Here is a 13102-nt window from a genome sequence, read left to right as displayed (position 1 = left end):
CATCAAAGTCTGCATTTCAAAACGTCACTACTTCCCTTCCGAACCCCGACGTGTGCCCAAACAGTGGTTTACCCCAACAAATGGGGTATCAGCGTACTCAGGAAAAACTGGACAACTTTTGGGGTCCAATTTCTCCTGTTACCCTTGGGAAAATAAAAAATTGTGGGCTAAATAATCATTTTTGAGAAAAGAAAAATTATTTTTTATTTTCATGGCTCTGCGTTATAAACTTCTGTGAAGCACCTGGGGGTTCAAAGTGCTCACCAAACATCTAGATTAGTTCCTTGGGAGGTCTAGGTTCCAAAGTGGGGTCACTTGTGGGTGAGCTCCAATGTTTAGGCACACAGGGGCTCTCCAAACGTGGCTAATGATTGGAGCTAATTTTCCATTCCAAAAGCCAAATGGCGTGCCTTCCCTTCCAAGCCCTGCCGTACGCACAAACAGTGGTTTACCCCCACATATGGGGTGTTGTGAATTAGACTTTTTGGCTCCCTCTTGTGGTTACTAGTGATATGACTCTGGGATTGTCTTTCCTCAGTTTGGCACCCACCTGGGTCGTTAGTCCAGGGGTGTTGCTATATAAACTTCCTGGTTCCTTAGTCCAGTGCCTGGCATCGTTGTAATCAGATCCTTTCTGTTTGCTCCTGTCTGCTGGTCCCGGTTCGTGCAAATTTAAGCTAAGTCCTGCTTCTTTGTTTTTTGGTTATTTGCTTGCTCTTATTTTTGTCCAGCTAGTACTAAATGTGATTCCTGACCTTGCTGGAAGCTCTAGGGGGCTGGTGTTCTCCCCCCGGGCCGTTAGACGGTTCGGGGGTTCTTGAATATCCAGCGTGGATATTTTGATAGGGTTTTTGCTGACCATATAAGTCATCTTACTATATTCTGCTATTAGCTAGTGGGCCTCTCTTTGCTAAATACCTAGCTCATTCTTACGTTTGTCTTTTCCTCTTACCTCACCGTTATTATTTGTTGGGGGCTTGTATCCAACTTTTGGGGTCTTTTCTCTGGAGGCAAGAAAGGTCTTTCTTTTCCCTTCTAGGGTTAGTTAGTTCTCCGGCTGGCGCGAGACGTCTAGAACCAACGTAGGCACGTTCCCCGGCTGCTGCTATTTGTGGTGCTAGGATTAGATATATGGTCAGCTCAGTTACCACTGCCCTATGAGCTGGTTTTTTGTGTTTGCAGACTTAGTAATTATTTCTGAGACCCTCTGCCATTGGGGTCATAACAGTATGCCAGGCCTACATTGAATGTTTAATGCATTGCAGAAGTGGGATAATAAGAAAGGAAATTCTGAGGTTTTTTTTTGTTTTTTTCCTCTCTTCCTCCCCTTTACATCTGAGTGGCTTGTGCTTGCTGCAGACATGAATGTCCAGACCTTGATTACAAGTGTAAACCAGCTTGCTGCTCGTGTGCAGGGCATACAAGATTTTGTTACCAGTAGTCCTATGTCTGAACCTAAAATACCTATTCCTGAACTGTTTTCTGGAGACCGATTTAAGTTTAGGAATTTCAGGAATAATTGTAAATTGTTTCTATCTCTGAGACCCCGTTCATCTGGAGATTCAGCTCAGCAAGTTAAAATTGTTATCTCTTTTTTACGGGGCGACCCTCAGGATTGGGCTTTCTCGCTAGCGCCAGGAGATCCGGCATTGGCAAATATTGATGCGTTTTTTCTGGCGCTCGGATTGCTTTACGAGGAACCCAATCTTGAAGTTCAGGCAGAAAGAGCCTTGCTGGCTATTTCTCAGGGCCAGGATGAAGCTGAAGTGTATTGCCAAAAATTTCGGAAATGGTCCGTGCTTACTCAGTGGAATGAGTGTGCTCTGGCCGCAAATTTCAGAAATGGCCTTTCTGAAGCCATTAAGAATGTGATGGTGGGTTTCCCCATTCCTACAAGTCTGAATGATTCCATGGCGCTGGCTATTCAAATTGACCGGCGTTTGCGGGAGCGCAAAACCGCTAATCCTCTGGTGGTGTTGTCTGAACAAACACCTGATTTAATGCAATGTGATAGAATTCAGACTAGAAATGAGCGGAAAAATCATAGACGTCAGAATGGGTTGTGTTTTTACTGTGGTGATTCTACACATGTTATATCAGCATGCTCTAAACGCCTAACAAGGGTTGTTAGTCCTGTCGCCATTGGTAATTTGCAACCTAAATTTATTTTGTCTGTGACTTTAATTTGCTCATTGTCTTCTTACCCTGTTATGGCGTTTGTGGATTCAGGTGCTGCCCTGAGTCTTATGGATCTGTCATTTGCCAAGCGCTGTGGTTTTGTTCTTGAACCATTGGTAAATCCTATTCCTCTTAGAGGTATTGATGCTACGCCATTGGCGGAAAATAAACCGCAGTTTTGGACGCAGGTAACCATGTGCATGACTCCTGAACATCGGGAGGTGATTCGTTTTCTTGTTCTGCATGAAATGCATGATTTGGTCGTTTTGGGTCTGCCATGGTTACAGACCCACAATCCAGTCTTGGATTGGAAGGCAATGTCTGTGTCAAGTTGGGGCTGTCAGGGAATTCATGCTGATTCCCCACCGGTGTATATTGCTTCCTCTACTCCTTCGGAAGTTCCTGAGTATTTGTCTGATTATCAGGATGTATTCAGCGAGTCCAGGTCCAGTGCTCTGCCTCCTCATAGGGACTGTGACTGCGCCATAGATTTGATTCCAGGTAGTAAATTTCCTTAGGGAAGACTATTTAATCTGTCTGTACCTGAGCATGCCGCAATGCGTTCGTATATCAAGGAGTCTCTGGAGAAGGGGCATATCCGTCCATCCTCTTCCCCTCTTGGTGCGGGATTCTTTTTTGTGGCCAAGAAGGACGGATCTTTGAGACCTTGTATTGACTATCGGCTTCTGAATAAAATCACTGTTAAATTTCAGTATCCTTTGCCTCTGTTGTCGGACTTGTTTGCCCGGATTAAAGGTGCCAAGTGGTTCACCAAGATAGATCTTCGTGGTGCGTACAACCTTGTGCGCATTAAGCAAGGAGATGAATGGAAGACAGCATTTAATACGCCCGAAGGTCATTTTGAGTACTTGGTGATGCCTTTTGGGCTCTCTAATGCTCCCTCAGTGTTTCAGTCCTTTATGCATGATATTTTCCGGAAGTATCTGGATAAATTTATGATTGTTTATCTGGATGATATTCTGGTTTTCTCTGAAGATTGGGACTCACATGTGGAGCAGGTCAGGATGGTGTTTCAGGTTTTGCGTGAGAATGCTTTGTTAAGGGCTCAAAGTGTCTCTTTGGAGTACAGAAGGTTCCCTTTTTGGGGTTTATTTTTTCCCCTTCTGCTGTGGAGATGGACCCAGTCAAGGTCCGAGCTATTCATGATTGGACTCAACCCACGTCAGTTAAGAGTCTTCAGAAGTTCTTGGGTTTTGCTAACTTCTACCGTCGTTTTATCGCTAATTTTTCTAGCGTTGTTAAACCTTTGACGGATATGACCAAGAAAGGTTCTGATGTTGCTAACTGGGCTCCTGCAGCCGTGGAGGCGTTCCAAGAGTTGAAGCGCCGGTTTACTTCGGCGCCTGTTTTGTGCCAGCCTGATGTCTCACTTCCCTTTCAGGTCGAAGTGGATGCTTCTGAGATTGGGGCAGGGGCCGTTTTGTCGCAGAGAGGCCCTGGTTGCTCGGTAATGAGACCATGTGCTTTCTTCTCTAGGAAGTTTTCGCCTGCTGAGCAGAATTATGATGTTGGCAATCAGGAGTTGCTGGCCATGAAGTGGGCATTTGAGGAGTGGCGTCATTGGCTCGAGGGTGCTAAGCATCGTGTGGTGGTCTTGACTGATCACAAAAATTTGATGTATCTCGAGTCTGCTAAACGCCTGAATCCTAGACAGGCCCGCTGGTCATTGTTTTTCTCCCGTTTTGACTTTGTGGTCTCGTATTTACCAGGTTCAAAGAATGTGAAGGCTGATGCTCTTTCAAGGAGCTTTGTGCCTGACTCTCCTGGAGTCGCAGAACCTGTTGGTATTCTTAAAGAGGGAGTTATCTTGTCGGCCATTTCTCCTGATTTGCGACGTGTGTTGCAGAGATTTCAGGCTGGTAGACCTGACTCTTGTCCACCTGACAGACTGTTTGTTCCTGATAAGTGGACCAGCAGAGTCATTTCCGAGGTTCATTCCTCGGTGTTGGCAGGGCATCCGGGAATTTTTGGCACCAGAGATCTGGTGGCTAGGTCCTTTTGGTGGCCTTCCTTGTCACGGGATGTGCGGTCATTTGTGCAGTCCTGTGGGACTTGTGCTCGAGCTAAGCCTTGCTGTTCTCGTGCCAGCGGGTTGCTCTTGCCCTTGCCTGTCCCGAAGAGGCCTTGGACACACATTTCCATGGATTTCATTTCAGATCTCCCGGTGTCTCAGGGCATGTCTGTCATCTGGGTGGTATGTGATCGCTTTTCTAAAATGGTCCATTTGGTGCCTTTGCCTAAGCTGCCTTCCTCTTCCGATCTGGTTCCTGTGTTCTTTCAGAATGTGGTTCGTTTACACGGCATTCCTGAGAATATTGTGTCTGACAGAGGATCCCAGTTTGTTTCCAGGTTCTGGCGATCCTTTTGTGCTAGGATGGGCATTGATTTGTCGTTTTCGTCTGCCTTTCATCCTCAGACTAATGGACAAACGGAGCGAACTAATCAGACTCTGGAGGCTTATTTGAGGTGTTTTGTTTCGGCAGATCAGGATGATTGGGTGACCTTCTTGCCGTTGGCTGAGTTTGCCCTTAATAATCGAGCTAGTTCCGCTACTTTGGTTTCGCCATTTTTCTGCAACTCTGGTTTCCATCCTCGTTTTTCCTCGGGACAGGTGGAGCCTTCTGACTGTCCTGGGGTAGATTCTGTGGTGGATAGGTTGCAGCAGATCTGGAATCATGTGGTGGACAACTTAAAGTTGTCACAGGAGAAGGCTCAGCGTTTTGCCAACCGCCGCCGCGGTGTGGGTCCCCGACTTCGTGTTGGGGATTTGGTATGGCTGTCTTCTCGATTTGTTCCTATGAAGGTCTCCTCTCCTAAATTTAAGCCTCGCTTCATCGGTCCTTACAAGATATTGGAAATCCTTAATCCTGTGTCCTTTCGCTTGGATCTTCCGGTGTCGTTTGTCATTCACAACGTGTTCCATAGGTCTTTGTTGCGGCGGTACGTTGTACCTGTGGTTCCTTCTGTTGAGCCTCCTGCTCCGGTGTTGGTTGAGGGCGAGTTGGAGTACGTGGTGGAGAAGATCTTGGATTCTCGTCTCTCCAGACGGAGGCTTCAGTATCTGGTCAAGTGGAAGGGCTATGGTCAGGAGGATAATTCCTGGGTGGTTGCTTCTGATGTGCATGCGGCCGATTTAGTTCGTGCCTTTCACGCTGCTCATCCTGATCGCCCTGGTGGTCTTGGTGAGGGTTCGGTGACCCCTCCTTAAGGGGGGGTACTGTTGTGAATTAGACTTTTTGGCTCCCTCTTGTGGTTACTAGTGATATGACTCTGGGATTGTCTTTCCTCAGTTTGGCACCCACCTGGGTCGTTAGTCCAGGGGTGTAGCTATATAAACTTCCTGGTTCCTTAGTCCAGTGCCTGGCATCGTTGTAATCAGATCCTTTCTGTTTGCTCCTGTCTGCTGGTCCCGGTTCGTGCAAATTTAAGCTAAGTCCTGCTTCTTTGTTTTTTGGTTATTTGCTTGCTCTTATTTTTGTCCAGCTAGTACTAAATGTGATTCCTGACCTTGCTGGAAGCTCTAGGGGGCTGGTGTTCTCCCCCCGGGCCGTTAGACGGTTCGGGGGTTCTTGAATATCCAGCGTGGATATTTTGATAGGGTTTTTGCTGACCATATAAGTCATCTTACTATATTCTGCTATTAGCTAGTGGGCCTCTCTTTGCTAAATACCTAGCTCATTCTTACGTTTGTCTTTTCCTCTTACCTCACCGTTATTATTTGTTGGGGGCTTGTATCCAACTTTTGGGGTCTTTTCTCTGGAGGCAAGAAAGGTCTTTCTTTTCCCTTCTAGGGTTAGTTAGTTCTCCGGCTGGCGCGAGACGTCTAGAACCAACGTAGGCACGTTCCCCGGCTGCTGCTATTTGTGGTGCTAGGATTAGATATATGGTCAGCTCAGTTACCACTGCCCTATGAGCTGTTTTTTTGTGTTTGCAGACTTAGTAATTATTTCTGAGACCCTCTGCCATTGGGGTCATAACAATGGGGTATCATCGTACTCAGGACAAACTGGACAACAACTTTTGGGGTCCAATTTCTCCTGTTACCCTTGGGAAAATAAAAAATTCTGGGCTAAAAATCATTTTTGAGGAAAGAAAAATTATTTTTTATTTTCACGGCTCTGCACTATAAACTTCTGTGAAGCACCTGGGGGTTTAAAGTGCTCACTATGCATCTAGATAAGTTCCTTGGGGGTCTAGTTTCCAAAATGGGGTCACTTGTAGGGGAGCTCCAATGTTTAGGCACACAGGGGCTCTCCAAACACGACATGGTGTCCGCTAACGATTGGAGCTAATTTTCCATTCAAAAAGTCAAATGGCGCGCCTTCCCTTCCCAGCCTTGCCGAGCACCTAAACAGTGGTTTACCCCCACATACGAAGTATCTGCGTACTCAGGAGAAATTGCCCAACAAATTTTAGGATCCATTTTATCCTGTTGCCCATGTGAAAATGAAAAAATTGAGGCTAAATAAATTTTGTGTGAAAAAAAAGTACTTTTTCATTTTTACGGATCAATTTGTGAAGCACCTGAGGGTTTAAAGTGCTCACTATGCTTCTAGATACGTTTCTTGGGGGTCTAGTTTCCAAAATGGGGTCACTTGTGGGGGAGCTCCAATGTTTAGGCACACAGGGGCTTTCCAAACGCGACATGGTGTCCGCTAACGATGGAGATAATTTTTCATTCAAAAAGTCAAATGGCGCTCCTTTCCTTCCGAGCCTTACCATGTGCCCAAACAGTGGTTTACCCCCACATATAAGGTATCGGTGTACTCAGGAGAAATTGACCAACAAATTTTAGGATCCATTTTATCCTGTTGCCCATGTGAAAATAAAAAAATTGAGGCTAAAATAATTTTTTTGTGAAAAAAAGTACTTTTTCATTTTTACGGATCAATTTGTGAAGCACCTGGGGGTTAAAAGTGCTCACTATGCTTCTAGATAAGTTCCTTGGGGGGTCTAGTTTCCAAAATGGGGTCACTTGTGGGGGAGCTACAATGTTTAGGCACACGGGGGCTCTCCAAATGCGACATGGTGTCCGCTAAAGATTGGAGCCAATTTTTCATTCAAAAAGTCAAATGGTGCTCCTTCCCTTCCGAGCCCTGCCATGCGCCCAAACAGTGGTTTACCCCCACATATGAGGTATCACCGTATTCAGGACAAATTGAATAACAACGATCGTGGTCCAGTTTCTCCTTTTACCCTTGGGAAAATAAAAAAAATTGTTGCTAAAAGATCCTTTTTGAGACTAAAAAGTTAAATGTTCATTTTTTCCTTCCATGTTGCTTCTGCTGCTGTGAAACACCTGAAGGGTTAATAAACTTCTTGAATGTGGTTTTGAGCACCTTGAGGGGTGCAGTTTTTAGAATGGTGTCACTTTTGGGTATTTTCAGCCATATAGAACCCTCAAACTGACTTCAAATGTGAGGTGGTCCCTAAAAAAAATGGTTTTGTAAATTTTGTTGTAAAAATGAGAAATCACTGGTCAAATTTTAACCCTTATAACTTCCTAGCAAAAAAAATGTTGTTTCCAAAATTGTGCTGATGTAAAGTAAACATGTGGGAAATGTTATTTATTAACTATTTTGTGTCACATAACTCTCTGGTTTAACAGAATAAAAATTCAAATTGTAAAAATTGCAAAATTTTCAAAATTTTCACCAAATTTCCATTTTTTTCACAAATAAACTCAGAAATTATCGACCTAAATTTACCACTAACATGTAGCCCAATATGTCACGAAAAAACAATATCAGAACCGCTAGTATCCGTTGAAGCGTTCCTGAGTTACTACCTCATAAAGGGACACTGGTCAGAATTGCAAAAAACGGCCAGGTCATTAAGGTCAAAATAGGCTGGGTCATGAAGGGGTTAAGGTAATGAATAGGGGTGGAGTGCATATTCATTACTTTACGATGTGACCGCTGAACGCAGGAACAAGCTGACGGCGTCAGAGACCATCACAGAGAAGCAGGGACCGCGCCAGGAGGGTGAGTATAACGGGGGAGGGTGAGCATTGCGAAATTCACCTGTCCCCGTTCCACCGCCGGGCTCCGTCTTCCGCATCCTCTGGCTGTTACGTTCAGGTCAGAGGGCGCGATGACGTGTTTAGTGTGCGTGCCGCCCTCTGCCTGAACAGTCACTGTAGAGAGAAGGAAGACAGAGCAGCGCGCAGCGGTGGAACAGGGACAGGTGAATATCGCAAGTGCCGGTGTCCCCGCCTGCTCAGGACAAGAGGTGAGTATGTAATTTTTTTTAAATCGCAGCAGCAGCATATGGGGCAAATGTTTCTATGGAGCATCTTATGGGGCCATAATCAACCTTTATGCAGCATTATATGGGGCACATTTTCTATGGAGCATCTTATGGGGCCATAATCAAACGTTATGCAGCAATGTATGGGGCACATTTTCTAAGGAGCATCTTATGGGGCTAAAATCAACCTTTATGCAGGATTATATGGGGCAAATATTTCTATTGAGCATCTTATGGGGCCATAATCAATCTTTGTGCAGCATTATATGGGGCATATTTTTGTATGAAGCATCTTATGGAGCCCATCATAAACTTTATGGAGCATTATATGGGGCATATTTTCTTATGGAGCATCTTATGGGGCACATCATGAACTTTATAGAGCATTATATGAGGCTCCTGATTCAATATGGATATTCAAAAACACTTAACCTACTGATGTCTCAATTAATTTTACTTTTATTGGTACCTATTTTTATTTTTGAAATTTACCAGTAGCTGTTGCATTTCCCACCCTAGGCTTATACTCAAGTCATTAAGTTTTCCCATTTTTTGTGGCAAAAATTAGGGGGGGGTCGGCTTATACTAGGGTCGGCTTATACTCGAGTATATACGGTAATCTCGTCTTAGGTCAAATGCCTAGAAAACTGTCTCAAAAAAGTCAGCCAGTCATCTGGAGTATGTTGTATGTATGTTATCAAAAGCTATGCAAGAGTAGAATCTAAAAATCTACAATTATAAAATTAAAAGATAATAGAAAAAATATATTTATCAGTATATGGTTTAAAGAGGTTGTCTCATGCATAAATTACATTTTAATCAATATATCTTAGAAAAGTAATATAAAGTTTTACACTTGGACATGTTAAAAATGTCCCTGTGCTGAGATAATCTTATTTAATGTACCCCTGCTGTGTACATTAACATGGTCTGATCATACCACAGCTCCCGGGCAGGGGAGGAAGAAAAAGAGAAGATACAGACAGCGCAGCATGGAGTCGCAGCTGAGTCTTTTTGTGAAGTAAAATATTTCCCTGCCTGTTTTATCACAGGAGCGAGTATTTATTCTGCATCTCCAGCCCTCTGAGTTATCATATATTAAGTCAGTGATGTAGGAGCAGAGAAGCAGTCAGACCTCGTACCTCACTGACATGATTATTCATAAGTAGTGTTGAGCATTCCGATGCTGCAAGTATCGGGTATCGGCCGATACTTGCTGTATCGGAATTCCGATACCGGGATTCCGATACTCTTGTGGTATCGGGTATCGGGTATCGCAACAACATTAATGTTAAAATGTGTAAAAGAGAGAATTAAAATAAAAAATATCGCTATACTCACCTCTCCGACGCAGCCGGGACTTCAGCGAGGGAACCGGCAGCGTTGTTTGTTTAAAATTCGCGCTATTACTTGGTTACGTGAATTCCCGGCTTGTGATTGGTCAGGTCGGCCATGTTGCCGGGACGCGGACCAATCACAGCAAGCCGTGACGAAATTACGTCACGGCTTGCTGTGATTGGTCCGCGTCCCGGCAATATGGCCGCCCTGACCAATCACAAGCCGTGACGTCACGGGAGGCTGGACACGCGCTCATTTTAAAATGGGCGCGTGTCCAGCCTCCCGTGACGTCACGGCTTGTGATTGGTTGCGCCGCGGTCAACCAATCACAAGCCGGGAGGCTGGACACGCTCATTTTAAAATGGGCGCGTGTCCAGCCTCCCGTGACGTCACGGCTTGTGATTGGTTGCGCCGCGGTCAACCAATCACAAGCCGGGAGGCTGGACGCGCTCATTTTAAAATGGGCGCGTGTCCAGCCTCCCGTGACGTCACGGCTTGTGATTGGTTGCGCCGCGGTCAACCAATCACAAGCCGGGAGGCTGGACGCGCTCATTTTAAAATGGGCGCGTGTCCAGCCTCCCGTGACGTCACGGCTTGTGATTGGTCAGGGCGGCCATATTGCCGGGACGCGGACCAATCACAGCAAGCCGTGACGTAATTTCGTCACGGCTTGCTGTGATTGGTCCGCGTCCCGGCAACATGGCCGACCTGACCAATCACAAGCCGGGAATTCACGTAACCAAGTAATAGCGCGAATTTTAAACAAACAACGCTGCCGGTTCCCTCGCTGAAGTCCCGGCTGCGTCGGACAGGTGAGTATAGCGATATTTTTTATTTTAATTCTTTCTTTTACACATTTATATGGTTCCCAGGGCCTGAAGGAGAGTTTCCTCTCCTTCAGACCCTGGGAACCATCAGGAATACCGTCCGATACATGAGTCCCATTGACTTGTATTGGTATCGGGTATCGGTATCGGATTGGATCCGATATTTTGCCGGTATCGGCCGATACTTTCCGATACCGATACTTTCAAGTATCGGACGGTATCGCTCAACACTATTCATAAGCTCAGGTATTTGGAGACATGGTAGAAGCACTCACTCATATGATAAAACAGGCAGGGTAGTGTTTTACCTAACAGAAAGCAGCAGCTGTGACCCCTGCTATGTAATCTGTATAATCACTTATTCTTCCTCCCTTGCCCAGGAAATCTGGTATGTTCTGGTCATATTCCTGAATGGTCAGATACAACCATTACATAGTACACAGTAGAGGCACAAATGATCTCAGCACAGGAAGTTTTTTTCGAACATTCAATTTTGGAACTGATTATACCTTACTGGATCTGTAAAATGTGCCAAATGACTTCAGATGTCTTTGTGCCAGAGTAATTCTCTAAGGCCTGGGTCACACTTGCGAGAAACTCGCACGATTCTCGCCTCTCAATACTTGGGAATGCCACCGGCACTTGGACAAGAGCGCTCAGCTACATAGAAATACATTCAGCAGCATGCTCCAGTCCGAGTGCCGTGGCAGTGCCGGGTATTTAGACGCGAGACTCGTACGAGTTTCTCGCAAGTGTGACCCCGGCCTAATTCTCTAATCTGTTATCATAATCAGCTCTAGTTGGTGTTCCAGTATTAATAGATTTACCCCAATTTTTTTTTTATTAAAGGGGAGTTTTACATCACTGGAACCAAAAACCAGTGTATGAATGAAATACCTTGTTTGCATGCAATCATTCTAATCAGCTAGTTTTAATGTGAGTTGCTCACATACAGTATATTGTACTTTATACCCATTATCACAACAATAATATTCAACATGTTACTGTGCCAGGCATATAAGTAGTGAAGCCTATGGACATGTGTGTCTAGGTGGAGGCGTATACTGAGAGATGCTGTCGGAACAGAATGTCACATAAATATAGAGCAGATAATAGACTCTCTGGCTAATCATCATTGATCCAGCTGACCTTGTCCATACATCTTTTGCTGCAAAGAGTCTGGATGTAGATCAGCATTAATCCACCTGCCAGAGGAAAGAATGACAAACAGGATTATTTGATGCAGTCTCCTGAGAGCTGAGGCCAGCCAAGTTCAGAAATCTGACAATAGCTATGGATGTACAATACGGATAAAGAAGAAAATGCCGAATACTTGAGGAAGCAGGAAGTGGTTTTTTTTAACCTTTTTCTTTAGCATTTTGTGCTCCAAACTTCTGTATGAAGGACTCAATTCATACAGTATTATAATGGTAAAGATAATTATTATTTAACATGAATCTATCATTTTAAGTGACCTCTCTATCTGTCTCTCCACTTGAGTCTTCTTCCAGCTCCCCCTTCTTTCTCACTAGTCGTCTATAGGCAGCAGCTGTAATTTGACCCTTCAGTGAAGACAGAGCTGAATAAAAGATTTCAGAAACTTTTGAGATTGCATGAACAGTACAGGAGACAAGACTAATAAATTGTGAGTGAGTCATGTATCTCTTAAAGGATACAATGCAAAGTTTCTAATCTTCACTTGCATTGTTGACTTATGAAAAAAGAAGAAAAGCGTGGTCGTGTAGTTACTCTGTAAACAATTTTGACATTAAATTATTATTAATTAAGTTATTAGTGATTGTCTGAGGAATGTTCTGCCACATTGAATGCATTTGGATAATAAAATTATCAAGATCCGCTGCTGGCAGCTTCTTTTTAAAAAACAAAACAATGTAGTCCCAGATCTGCTCGATGGGAGACAAAACAAGAAACACTGCAAGCCATGGTAGCACATTTAGGCAATGCAGAATGCTCACATTATCATGAGCAATTTGAGGACTTGGATTATTGAGTTGAAAAATGGCACCTGGCACACTTTGGAGAAATGGCTATAACACTGGTTCCACCACCGAATCAATGTAATGCTGAGCTGTTAGTGTACTTGTGTGAAGACTAGAGGAGTCCAGCCACCATATATGCTTAATGGTTTCATCAGTCGTAAATGTGGATGCGTGCCCGGCTCTTTTTTCTTGGCTGATACTAAGGCTATGTGCACACATTGCGGATTAGGCTTAGGAATTTCTGGTGCAGATTCTGCCTCTCCTGGCAGAAAACGCACCTGCGGTTTTTTGTTCGGTTCCGCAGCGTTTTTTGTGCGTTTTTGCTGCGGTTTTCTTGCGGATTTGCTGCGTTTTTTACCCCTGCGTTTTTCTATAATGGAATGGGTACAAAAACGCTGCAGATTCACAAAAAAGAAGTGACATGCTACTTATTTTAAACCGCAGCGTTTCCGCAGCGGATTTTCCGCAAAGTGTGCACAGCTTTTTTTT

Source organism: Ranitomeya variabilis, chromosome 2 (assembly GCF_051348905.1).
Source record: "Ranitomeya variabilis isolate aRanVar5 chromosome 2, aRanVar5.hap1, whole genome shotgun sequence".
Taxonomy (NCBI): Eukaryota; Metazoa; Chordata; class Amphibia; order Anura; family Dendrobatidae; genus Ranitomeya; species Ranitomeya variabilis.
The sequence above is the reverse complement of the archived record's forward strand: the minus strand, read 5'-3'. Positions refer to the sequence as shown.